Below are 14,054 nucleotides of genomic sequence, written 5' to 3'. Positions count from 1 at the left end.
AGAATAATGCCAACAGCATGAGTTCAATCCCTATTCTGGCTATGGTAGTTCATTCAATCCTGCCTCCTTGACTTGCCCCATGCTTGATGTGGGTGGTTCTCCTCAAGCTCTATATAACCAATTGTCTCTCTCTAATGGAGGGAGATACCTACATTCCTTTATGGACTTTGGCTAATGCTCTTATGTGCCTAACAAGAAAGTAAGCCATTCCTTGCTCTGCTTTTTACTACAAGCAGATTGTACTCTGAGTTTCTCAGCAAGAAGACATCTTCTTGTATGGACACATCATTAGCCTGGAATGGGGGAACCAGCTAGATCCATTCCCATTGGATTTGAGCACCTTTCTGGACATCAACTCAGTATTCAGACTCTTGCTTCAGCTTTGCAGGACTCTCTGGAGTGGGACTGTCAACTTTCTGATTCAGAGGCAAGAATGCTACACTGCGCCAAGGCTCCCTGCCCACTGTTTACCTAGCTGAATAGGAATGTTTCTGCCAATCAGAAGCACAACAGGAGGGTTAATAGTTGCATGATACCTTTCATGTTCTGATTTGGTGCCAGGGCCATAGTTACTGTTTAAGTGACCAGCAGTGGCAAGTTGGAAAAGAGCTGAAATTTGAGCCAAAGCAAAGTTAGATCTGACATATCACCTGCACCCCATACAAATGATTTGTGGCTGAATAAAATAACATAAAGCCACTTTTTTGGCTGCTCAAGCAAGCACACCTTCCATTTGATGCCAGTGGTGCCACACATAACTGAAATATGTGGTTTCAGATACATTTACTGCCTAAGGGGTCCGCAGATCTCCTGCCTCTTCACTCCTTGATGCTGCTCCCAATATCCCTGAGAGAGTTGTGCTTTTCCCAGCATGGATTGAGGTGGGAAGGGAAGCAGGGAGGGGCGAATTGGATAGCACAGTGACGAGCATGACTACCGAAGCAATGCCAAGTGCAAACACGTTACTGTGTCTCAGCTGACTGTCAACCAGAGGGAAAATCATACACATGCGTATGATGCATTTTGTTAGGAAGAATAAGGAGGTCACATACTTCTTGGAAAATAAAAGTCTGAATAGTAGAAAAGCAAACAGATTGCGGTGTGCAGGTCACTAGATGTAACAGCAGAAATTAATAAGGCCAGTAAAAGCACTGGGGTGCATTTCCAGATGAATAGTATTGAAAAACAAAGCAGTTGCATTAAACTTCTGTAGAACTTTGGTTGGACCACACTTGGGGTACTGTGCACAGTTTTGGGTTCCACATGATAAATATGATATATTAGCAGTGGACAAGACACAAAAATGATTCACAAGGATGATATCAGAACTGAGAAGTTATATCCATCAGGAGAGATTGAAGAGGCTGAGGCTCTTTCCTCCAGAAAAGAGGTTAAGGGGCGACCTAACAGAGGTCTTTAAGATTATAAAAGGCTTTGATAGAATACATATAGAAAACTTTTCCACACAGGAGGGGGTCCCGAATGCAGGGTCATAAATATATGACAGTCACTAATAAATCCAACAGGGAATTCAGGAGAAACCTCCTTACCCAGAGAGTGGTAAGAATGCAGAATTCACCACCATATCATATAGCTGAGATGTAATGCATTTTAAGAGAAGCTTAATAAATACATAAGGGTGAAAGAATAGAAGAAGATGCTGATAGGGTGAGATGAAGAGGGATGAGGGGATGCTGATATGAAACATAAACACGAACACTGGCCAGTTAAGATGAATGGCCTGATTTTGTGGTGTAGATTCTAAGTAATTTTAAGTATGTCTGAAATGAATGATACAGTAAGCAGCCTTCACTTTAACCAAGAACACAGTAAAACCGCAAGCAGCCCTGTCACCAATCATCAAACTAGTCATCACGGCCCTACTGTAAGTGTGATGGATTGAAGTGGGAGGCTGAAGTTCTTTAACCACAAATGTAGAAAATGTTTCTGACATATAATGTCGGAACGCAATCAGTAACAGAACTGGGGAAAGTAATTTTCTTTCAAATCCCCCCTCAGCAGTGTACAACTTACACTTTGTATCTTTAAATCAATGTTGACATATGCAAAGGTTTATGCACAAACTGCTACTGATCTGTTTTTTAAAATGTTTTCCTTCCCTTAAGAAATCATTCAAAAAACACAAAGATTAATCATGTAAATTTTTTTAAAAGTCGGAAAGAGAAACATACCAAGGTCACTGAATGCAAATCTGATAAGGAAGGTGACCAGATAATATTCATCTGTTCTTGTTATGATAAGCAGACATTACTGCAGTCTCATTAGAGGTTACTCAGTGACAGTGCCTCAGGAAATAATGCTGAGGGACCACCTATTGTGACAAGGCCCTGAAGTGTTTGAAGAAAGGTAGATTGAAGATTCTTCCGGCATTGCAGCTTTTCTTTCAAATGTAGTTTTCTCTTTGTAGCTCCAAGCCTTTGTGGATGTTAACTCATCGAGAACACTAAAATCCCCCTTGCAGTTTGCAGGATCTAGATCAGGATGAAAACCACAAATGATGGGAATCTGAACTAAAAACAGGAAACATACAGACAATCCCGCACAACACAATCATTTAACTTCAAGCTTCCAGTCCGACTGACTTTCAGCATTCTCTGTTTCTGATTTGCCGCTGTTGTTCAAAAAGTCAGCATGAGTACGATGGTCTGAATGGCCTTCTTCAATGCTGTATAATTCTCCAATTTGATGTCATCTACAAGTCAGAGTACTAAGATTCAGCGGCAGTTTAATGCCTTCTTACATTGAAAACATACAAATGAGTTTATAGAAAAGATGAAAGAAAATACTTCTTGATAAATTATAAAACTGAGGTCGAACTTTCGGAACGAAAAGATTTTCCACTTTCCCTACAGAATATAACATATAACATATGTGAGATGCTAAACCTGGATTCACTCAACAATTAAAATGCTGAGTTACAAGTAACGCAGAAATTGAGTTTATTTTCTTTTAACAAAAATTCTTTGAGCAGCTGAAGGAAGGGATATGTCCAATACTGTGGAAGTGTCAAAAATATTGAATGCTACTTAATAGCAAGGCAGTTCAAAGTCAAGTTTTGTTTAAACCTACTATTCCATCAGAAAATAATTATCCTGGGGATTACTGATTTAAAGGAATTATTTGTGTTCACTGTTGTAGGTGTATGTGCCAATGTTTCCTCTTATTTTACAAAATATGTATGTATGGCAACTGCCAATATTGTCATGTCACAGCTCACTGAGGATATTCAGTCATGATGGAGCAGTGAATATAGAACATAAGAACATAAGAACTCGGAGCAGAAGTGGGCAATTCAGCCCCTCGAGCCTGCCCCGCCATTCATTACAATCATGGCTGATCTCATTTCGGCCTCAACTCCAATTCCTCGCCCTCTCCCCATAACCGTTCAACCTGTCACTCATTAAAAATCTGTCTATCTCCTCCTTAAGTTTATTCTTAAATATGCCTCAACTTTGTTATTGGAGGAGTACAAACAGAAGCATTTGCATGAAGGCAGTTGTGTTTATTTGCTGGCTTAGCTCTGTGTTTAAAAGAGTATTTCCTCGGACTCCACTGTGCCACCTTGCTGTGCCCAGTCACATTTTTGCTCCCTATCTCAGCTACTGCTGTAGCAAGTCAAGACAGAAGGTATCGCAGAGCACATTGGCTGTAAGTCAGTGTGATCAAACACGATTAACTCCCTTTGCCAGATGACACAAGACTGCTTGGGCTGCATCCTCTTGCCAGTAACTGCCCTGAATATTCTCATGGGAGCATTTTAAATGGACCGAACATACTGTAGGTGTGCATCTGCAGTACACACACACACACACACACACACACACACGCGCACACACACACACACACACACACACACACACACACACAGTGTAAAAGGGCAAAACAAACATATGGCATTGTAATAAGTACTGAGCTACCTTAGTCTCTGCACTTTCCAGAAAAAAGGCTGATGAAGACAACAGCTACAAATGGCTAACAGAGCAGAGTTTAATACAGTTTAATACCAGCAGAATTCAGAAAGATGCTAAAGGAACTGGTTCACAGTATTCCACTACTGGACATGAGTATTTCTATTATTTATTTTTATAATAAGTTTCCTTTGTTTTATCGTTCCGTTTTGTCCATCTTAAAAGGGGCCACATTTAATGCTTGATACTGCAGCAACTCTATGGCTTTATTGGAAAAGGCATTGTATTTCACTGAAATGCAAGATAGCTGCCTACAGGAAATATCATCCATTTTTACACTAGGATTTGTTTTTAACCCATTTATTGTTTACATTCCTTTCGTGTTAACAATATGTCAACACAGTTCTGACCAGCAAGAGCACTGGCCTACCTGCTGCTACCTCTTTAATCCAATCTTTAGTTGTCCTGCCATTGCACCAGCTTGAGAGATGTGGAAAAAAACATACCCTCTTCTCACTGTCTTCCTCATTTACTTTCCAAACCCTGGCTGCAGAAGTATTTCTCTAGGAAAACACCAAGTGAAAAAATATCAACTATGACTGTTGTTTCATCCAGGCAGGGATCTAATAAGATTCTCGCTTTCTCTCTCTCTCTCTCTCTCTTTCTATGTAGCATCCTCATTGTCCAAGAGTTCCTAATCATGGTTTATGCTATAATACCACTAGGGAGCAAGGTGAGGAGTAAGGCCCTGAGAACTACCTTAGAAAGTACAGCAATTGAACCCTGTTGGCCTTATTCTGCACCACCCTATAGCCATCTAAGCTAACTAGCGCCCTCTAATAACAGTACAGCCAGTATTGAAGATAAATGTATGGTTTAATTTAAAGACCTGGTTAAGTGTTAAATTAGGTCCATCACTAAGAGTCATAAAATCATACAGCACAGATGGAGGCCATTCTGTCCATCATGTCTGTGCCAGGTCTTTGAAAGAGCTGTCCAATCAGTCCCAATCCCCAGCTCTTTGCCCATAGCCCTGCAAACTTTCTTTCAAATTCCAACACTTTTTAAAAGTTACTATCTAATCTGCTTCCACTGTCCTTTCAGACAAGTCTCACTGCATAAAAAAGAAAATCCTCTATTCCCATTGTCCCCCACCCCCCACTGGATTTTTTGCCATCTTACTTCTGTGCCCTCTGCTTACCAACCCTCCAACTAGTGGAAATTGGTTCTCTTAAGGATCTACTCATAAAAACACTTTGTCATTTCGAACACCTTTGTCAATTCTCCTCTTAGCCTTCTCTGCTCTAAGGAGAACAATCCCATTCAGTGTCCTCCTCAAGAAACGGCACCTTCTCACAACATCCCTTAGAACCTTCTCCCTCCAGGAGGCGCAGTCAATTGTCTTTTGAATTCATTGATAGGGCCTCCATCAATACTTTTCCTGGTTACTTATTCCACAACTCTATGACTAACTGCCCATGCAATTCCAATCAACTGCCCACTGTAAAACTGGCACAATGATGATTTCCACCAACTGGCTCACAAGAAGGCTACTCATAGGCCCAGGCTGGCATAACTCTTGGGTAAAGAGCAGGTTGGGATGTGCATGGAGGTTGTGATCGTGGAGGGAGTGACTGTAGGCTGGCAATGGCCTACATCATTCTTATGTAACCTGGAGAAATGATCCCCTTGCTCCTCCTGCCACTCCAACCCCTCGAAAAGTAGTCCTGATCTTTTTTGGGCCCCTTCTGCTATACTGCCAGGCAAAATGCCATCAGCTCCTATGTACATCATAGGACCCCAACTGCCATAGATTAGTGAGGCTCCCGCCTGATTGAAGCTGGTCTGCAAGGACTCTGGTGAAAGTAAAGTCAGAGTTGGTACATTCACCATCTCTATTTAACTCCCTGCAGCTTTCATGTGGAGGGAGTTAAAAGCCCCCCAGAATCATCCTCGTAACTTACCTCTATACACTCTCAGGCATCTCCTCATCAATTAAAGACTCTGAGATTCAGCATAAGTTTATACCTTTCATGCTGCGAATTCTAGGAAATATTATGAATAAATTGCTCAACACAAAAAACATCCTTTCTATAATTACACTACCATCACTGCAGATGAGGTTGTGTCTGACACATTATAAAGCAAACCTAAGATTTGAACTCTTTCCCTCAGCTATTGTTACCAGTGCCATACTTGCTTTTGTCACTGTAGCTGAGTATTCTTACTGTAATAATGATTATTATACAGTTATCCACTCTAATCCAATATTTACCCTGATATTTACAGCATTGTTTCAAACCTCAATCCTTATTTCCATGAGTCCATACTAATGAGTTCACCTTGAACACATTTAATTGTATCTGCCACCTAACGGCCCTAGTTATCGAAACAGTGTTTCTTATTTCCTGTTGCCCTCCTATTTTGGTGTCATCTGCAAACTCGGGAAATTTTCCCTGCTGATCTTTCATCCAAGGGAATATTATATCTTAAAAATAGTTAAGGTCTCAAGAACAATGCCTTGTGTTGCCAAATAACCTCTCTTCAGCTGGAATAGCTTCCACTCATAAAGACAATTTTCTATCCATAGCGGGAGAGGAATTCTGTGTCCTCTTATAATTGCTGCTAATTGCTGATGTGCGACCTACTCCAATTCCAAGTACAAAATACTATCTCGACCTCTTCTGTTTAGAATTTAACTCAAATCTTTAAGAAATATTAAGGTTTGGCTAAATTGACCTCATTTTCCTGAATCAATGCTGACTAGTCTTCAACAAATTATGCTTTCCAAGTGTTCACCTACAAGAAAATATGCATTATCTATAAAATTTATGCCGAAGCACACCCTCTATCATGCAATCTTATGGCTACACTCACATATGTAAAGCATATGGGACCTTTGGTTTAATAAATTGAGGCAGAGAGGACAGAAGGAAAGAAGTACTGCTAAGCCTTCAGAAATCACTGGTTAGGTCGCAGCTGGGGCATTGTGTTAAATTTTGGGTACCGCACTTTAGAAAAGCCATCAAGGCCTTGGAGGGTGTGGAGGAGATTTATTTGAGTGAGGCCAAGGACAAAGGAATTCAGTAATTTGGAGAGACTGCAGAAATGAGGATTCTTCTCCTTAGTACAAAGAAGGTTCAGGGAAAATTTAGTGACATCGTTCAAAGTCAAGAGGAGTTTCGATGGAAAAAAAAAGGAGAAATTGTTTCCATAGGTAGGAGAGTCAGTAACCAGAGGTCACAGATTTAAGATGCTTGACAAAAAAGCCAAGAGAAAATGAGAATTTTTTACTCAACAATTTTTTTTATAATTTGGAATTTGGAATTATTTGAAAAGGTGTTGGAAGTAAACTCAATTGTAACTTTCAACTGGGAAGGAGAGTGGGGGATTCATTGGATAACTCTTTCAAAGAATTGGCACAGATATGATGGGCTGAATGGCCTCCTTCCATGCTAAATGGAATTATGTTTGCATAGATTGCCTTGCTGCATGCTATGCAATACATGTATTTTGCTAATCAAGTATCATGTATACATATGGACATGATGCACCATTAAGAAACTAGCACGTCACATAAGTAACTTTCTTAAAACTGGCAAGCATAAACTTCTGTGCCAGGCAGACCGTACACATCGTACAACATATGCCTGCTCCAATAACTGACATTGTAATGAAGAAGAGTCATACAGACTCGAAACATTAACCCTGTCTCTCTCCACTGATGCTGCCAGGCCTGTTGAGTTTTTCTAGCATTTTCTATTTTTATAACTGATATTGTAAGTGGCACACCATGAAGACCCATCTATGCCATGTTATCTTGTAACTAACAGACAAAGCTTATTGCAACATGCAAACCAACATGTAGTCTAATCCCAGAATTAACAACTGTTACATGTGCATCATGCAGATCAACTTACATGACACATATCTTATAACTAACACACACAGCTTACGCAGTGAGCAAACTGCATAAATAACTCACACATATGTCTTGTTTAGCAAGCAGATCGACGTATACCATAAGGGCAGGCTATTCTGTATCTTGCATAGCCCATATGTGTTACAGTATAGATCCTCACCATACCTGCTGTCATTTCTATGCTTAAAAAACATAGTATGTATATAGGTAAGGCACATACACGGTAGAGAGGCAATTTGTCCCATCAAACGTAAATGAGAGCACCCTTTAATTGTAGGTAGATACAAAACTCACACAAACATAAATAAAATGCTTTTGAGATTTGCAAACATATCAGAACAGTGATGATAGGCGAACAGACAGATTTGCATCATTATTGAGAGATGGTTATCCCAACATCGATGTTTCTACAGAATGATTTCTAGTACTGTGCTGGGCACAGTGTATTCCTTTCAGTGCTGAATATCCCTGCGATAAACACAGGAAGGCTCCAAACTCTATGGGAGCGATAATGAATCAGATTATGTTGCAAAGAATTCGGAATAATGATCACAGCTTGAGTTATTTCTAGAACGCTGCGGACTGAATCCTCTTTTTTTTAATGTGGTACGAAGCAATCACAGACACACACCACATGCACGTACACAACGGGCTAAATCGAAGTGAGTTTACTGTAGAATTTTTTGAAACTCAAACAATCAGCGGACTATCCAAGCAGCAAGCTAATCCATTCCTACGCCTATGTTGGTTTGTCTGTTTATGACGTCGAGAGCTCAATCCAAACTGAACAGTCAAGATAGCGTTCAGAACAAAAATAAAAGAGGACTTGCTCTTTCAGGCGAGTTGGAAAGTGCAATGGCTAGAGAATTGCTAGCCCTTCGAGAGCACCGCTACTTATCCGGGAGAGCCTTGGTTCTTAACTGCTATTAGAAATGCCATTTGTAGAAAGATGATTTGAATAATAATAATAATAACCGGAGATTGTTCGCCTGCAACTTCTCGTTACCCAACGCTGAGCTTGTGGGGTACTGCACTGACTCACCTGGACCAGAGCAATGCCGACATGGTTAAACTGATCCCTGAACACTCAAAAACGGTTATTCGGATCCTTTACAGCTCTCCCAGTCAATGGAAAAGGGCTAAGAATTCAATAGAATGGCAAATCTGTAGATGATATGAGGAGACCGACTTTCAGTCAATATACAGGCTGTACAGTCACTGCAGAGCTGATCCTGCCCACTGAATACTGATGAAATAAATAAGGGGATTTAAATCTCTTATTCAATCTAACCAACCGGTCTTACTGATCAAATTAGACAAAACAGCTCTCCCCACCCCGCCTCTCCCCGTCCTGCTAAAGAGGAAGAAACACGCAGTACAAGTTGTTTAACACCTTACCTTTCAGTTATCAGTCAATTGCACCGAACAGCATAGCCAGCATTTGGATTTAATGTCCAGTTAAAGGTTACCTGTCCTTCAAAATGTGCACAAGCAGCTGCTGGGTTTTTTTTGTCCGTCCGGGTGTTAACACAGCAGAGGCAGAGTGTGCCGTGCTGTCTGCAGGAGGGGAGTGAAGAACATTGCTCAAATTGCCTCAGCCCAAGCGAGTCTCCGTCAAGGGGCGGGGGGGAGTGGGAAGGGAGAGATTTCTGAAAGGGACGAAGGAGGAACCAAGACGACTTCTGCACCCTGAGCACCAGCACCCGGAGCAACAAGAAGGAATCTACAGATGGATTCCTTTGGACAGAAGACAAAAAAAAATAATCGGGGGATGGCTGGGGGAGCGGGACTGAACACAGTCTATCTTTCCCAGAGAGAGAGAGAGGGAGGGAGGGTATTTGCATTTGAAAGGACCGCACCTCTGCAAAGACAGTCAATTTTTTTTTAACTTGTCAGAGAGCAAGTGATCAATTGAACTCCTGGGGCACGCAAGGCGAAGTCACAAAACTAATCAGGATTTACAGGTTGCCTGCTCGAAGAACTTCAACCTTTTCGTTTTCATTCTCCTTAGGAGGCTCCCGTTAGATTCTCCCGGGTTGTAAAAACCTTCTGCTCCTGCTCGGTACATTGGTTTACAAGCTTTAATGTGCGCACCTCTTTCTTTCGATAAGCAGACATGATAATGTATTTTCCTTCATATTATTTTCAAGCACCCAGTAGCAAAAAATTAAGTATGTAATGTCAAGATGCAACTTGAAAGGAGATCAGTCCGCTTTTAGCTACAGGAAGACTTGGCCCACATTATTACACCCATTGCAATGTTCAGCTTTCCTCTCCTGAAATAGCTGACTCGTGCTGAAAGACAGTTCCACACAATCTCATACAGACACACACACAGACATAGGCACACAGACACACATACGGATACACAGACACACACACACGCATACACATACACACAAAGACACACAGACAGGCACAGATGCACACAGACACACACGCACGCAAACATACAGACACACACTCTTATACAGACACATACAAGCACACATACAGAGACACAAATGCAGACACATACACACAGATGCATACAGACACACACACACACACATAGAGACACATGCATATGCACACACACATAGATAGGCACACAGGCACACACATACAGGAACACACAGACAGACACAAACATACACATAGGTACACACACACACACACACAAACTCACAAACAGACACACACAGCCAAACAGGCATATACACACATTGTCAGGAAGATATAATCGTTTTTATAATGTTATCAAAATTTATTGTAGAGTAATAGTGGGGTCTGTGTCTATGGGTGTGTGGGGGTGGGGGGACTTAATTGAATTAAAGGCAGCTGGTCTGAAGACTTTGATGTATCAGATGATGTACTGTGGGTTTACCTACACCACATGGACTGCAAAGGTTCAAGAAGGCAGCTCACCATCACCTTCTCAAGGGCAACTAGAGATGGGCAATAAATGCCAGGCCAGCCAGTGAAGCTAACATCCCATGAATTAGTTTTTTAAAAATTATAAAGAGGGTGTGAAATGTTACACCTAGTCAGGAGGAGTTAAGAAATAGTGGGTGAGATTTTCTGCACCCACCTGCCACTGGGATCTTTCGGTCCTGCTGCAAAATCCCAGCCCGTGTGTTTATTTTTCCCAAAGGTTACTGGTAAAATTGGTACTATTTTATTATTAAAGAGGTATTACTAAAGATATAATGAAACATTGGGAGTTAGCATTCAAAGGGAAAAATGTGTATAAAGGAGAGAAGACTGTGTGTAAGGGCAGGAATTCTAAGATCTAACACAAGCGTGAAAAGCTTCTAGCATCTAAGCCTCAAGCTGCTGTCTTCAAGGGACTGAAGCTGAGAAAATCTCATTTTAAATTCGACTGTTCAGGGTATTGTGTGTCACTTTGCCTGGGTCTTTTAAAATCTATGTGTCTCACTATTGCCTTAGCAGAGGTATAACTAGGGTTTAGATTAATTCGGGGATTTAGAAGTTATCATAGTACTAATTTGTGGATCTATGTATGTGCTTAAAATCATTTCTTCTATTAATTAAGGTTTAATTTAGTTTTATAAGTAATCTGTAAGACTTGGTGGCCTTCTTTTTACTAAATTCAAAGCACACATCTCAAAATAAGTACAAATTGCAAACAGCTGTGGCAGCTGCTTCAAGTTTCCCTCTGGGATTTGGGCAGCTTGGCATTTACCATCTGCCTGCCATAACAAACACACAGGGCAGGATTTTACTTATGGCGGGTGGGCTGGGCAGGAGCGGGCGGGGCAGGCATGGAGCCGATCACTGCCTGCGATTGGCTGCATGCCTCCTTTTTATGCAGGCGGGCCAATTAAGGCCCACCAGCGTAACTGGGGGCTGGTAGCGCTCAGCGCTCCCTGTGCGGATGGGGGGAGGAGGGAAAGTCAGGGCATGTGCACGAAAGAGCACAGCAATCTCCTTGAGGCATGGAGCTGCCTCAGGAATATTGAATAGACAACAAAAAATTTGAATAAATGATGTTAAGATTTATTTAAATGTGTCCCCCTCATGTGAGTGTCACATGAGTTGAGACATGTTTGTAAAGGTGGGGAAATTATTTCATTGATTTTCTAAAAGCTTCAGGAAACCTCATCCTGTCCATGGATGAGGTTTTCTGAAAAATGGGAAGGCTGCTCAGGCTTTTCGACTTTTGTTAAGCATTCTTAACTAGTTTAATTACATTCTTAATGGTCTTAATAGGCTGTTGACATTTCGGCAGCTGGCAGCCGCCTCTGGCGTGCGCCACCAGACAAAATATCGAGATGACACGTGATGATGTTGGGACACACACCCGATGTCATCGCGTGTCATTTTATGCTTCGGCGTGTCGGGCCCACATCTGACTGGATGATTCAGCCCACACAGACAGACACACACACACAGACACACACACACACAGCACACACACACACAGCACACACACATACACACAGTACACACACACACATAGCACACACAGCACACACACATACACACAGCACACACAGCACACACACATACACACACAGCACACACAGCACACACACACAAACACACAACACACACACACAGCACACACACATACACACAGTACACACACACACACACAGCACACACAGCACACACACATACACACACAGCACACACAGCACACACATATACACACACAGCACACACAGATACACACACACATGCACACACATACACAGCACACACACACATACACAGCACACACACATACACACAGCACACACACACAAACGAACACACAGACACACACACACACACACACACAGCACACACACACATACACAGGCATGCACAGACAAACACAGAAACATGCAGACATATGCACCAGTTGCCACCCTTTCATGCCCTGCTCAAGTATCCATTCAGCATTGCTGAGATTGCAGATTGGCAGGTAACGGAAGGGTGGATGGTTATGGCTGACTGATAAATAGACGTTTGATCCTTTCCTCAAGTTCCAGGGAGACTCTTTGTAAACACTCCCACCACACTGATACCACCGCCCCCCCACTGCCCATTGACGTCCCCACCCATTGATACCCCGACCCTATTGATATCCCCATACCATTGATACCTATCCATTGATACCCCACCCCATTGATACCCCCGCCCCATTCATTCCCTCACTCCATGCATACCCCCACCCCATTCACACCACCACTCTATTCATTCCCCCACCGAATTCATACTCCTACCCCATTGATATCCCATACCCTTGATATTCCCACCACATTGATACCCCCCCACCGCCCATTGACATCCCACCCATTGATAACCCCACCCCATTGATATCCTCATCCATTGATACCCCCACCCCATTGATATCCCCATGCCATTGATACCCCCACCCTATTGATATCCCCATACCATTGATACCCACACCCTTGATACCCCACCCCATTGATATCCCTGCCCCATTCATTCCCCCATGCCACACATACCCCCATCCCATTCATACCCCCACCCAACTGATATCCTGATACCATTGATAGCTCCACCCATTGTTACCCCCCAATGATACCTCCAACCCATTGATACCCCCATCCTATTGACATCCAGGTTTACGATCTCAGGAGTGCTACCCGTGCCACATGCTAGTGAGGCTAGAAATAGGAGGATAATGCAGCTAAATAAGTGGCTAACGAGATGGTGCAGGTGGGAGGGCTTCATGTTTCTTGACAATTGGGCTCTGTTCCAGGGAAGGTGGGACCTGTTCCGACAGGACGATTTGCACCTGAACTGGAGGAGGACTAACATCCTTGCGGGTAGGTTTGCAAGTGCTACTCCGGGACGTTTAAACTAGATTTGCAGGGGGAGGGGGACCAGAGTGTTAGAGCAGATAGTGAGGTGGAGGAGGATAAAGGTCAAGTGAGGAATGCATGTATGGACAGAAATCAAGGGTCCGTACGTGATAGAAATGTTCTCAGGTGCATCTACTTCAATTCCAGGAGTATTGTCAGAAAGCCAGATGAGCTCAGGGCATGGATTGGCACGTGGGATTATGACATTATTGCTATCAGTGAGACTTGGTTGCAGGCGGGGCAGGACTGGCAGCTCAATGTTCCGGGGTTCCGTTGTTTCAGACGTGATAGAGGGGGAGGGATGAAAGGGGGAGGAGTGGCATTACTAGTCAGGGAAAATATCACAGCTGTGCGTAAGCAGGACAGCCCGGACGGCTCGTCTAC

General features: G+C 42.6%; 1 protein-coding gene across 1 annotated transcript in view; it reads right to left on the bottom strand.

The window, feature by feature from the left end:
- The window catches only part of cdh7a (cadherin 7a), a 170,184-nt gene extending 160,904 nt beyond the window's left edge, over nt 1–9,280 (bottom strand). Inside the window, exon 1 of the mRNA XM_041190435.1 lies at nt 9,250–9,280. The gene's annotated coding sequence lies outside the window, so the exon portion shown is untranslated. The remainder of the gene's footprint in view (nt 1–9,249) is intronic.
- Between the last annotated feature and the right edge of the window lie 4,774 nt (nt 9,281–14,054).

Source organism: Carcharodon carcharias, chromosome 6 (genome assembly GCF_017639515.1).
Source record: "Carcharodon carcharias isolate sCarCar2 chromosome 6, sCarCar2.pri, whole genome shotgun sequence".
Lineage (NCBI taxonomy): Eukaryota > Metazoa > Chordata > Chondrichthyes > Lamniformes > Lamnidae > Carcharodon > Carcharodon carcharias.
The sequence above is the reverse complement of the archived record's forward strand: the minus strand, read 5'-3'. Positions and strand labels throughout refer to the sequence as shown.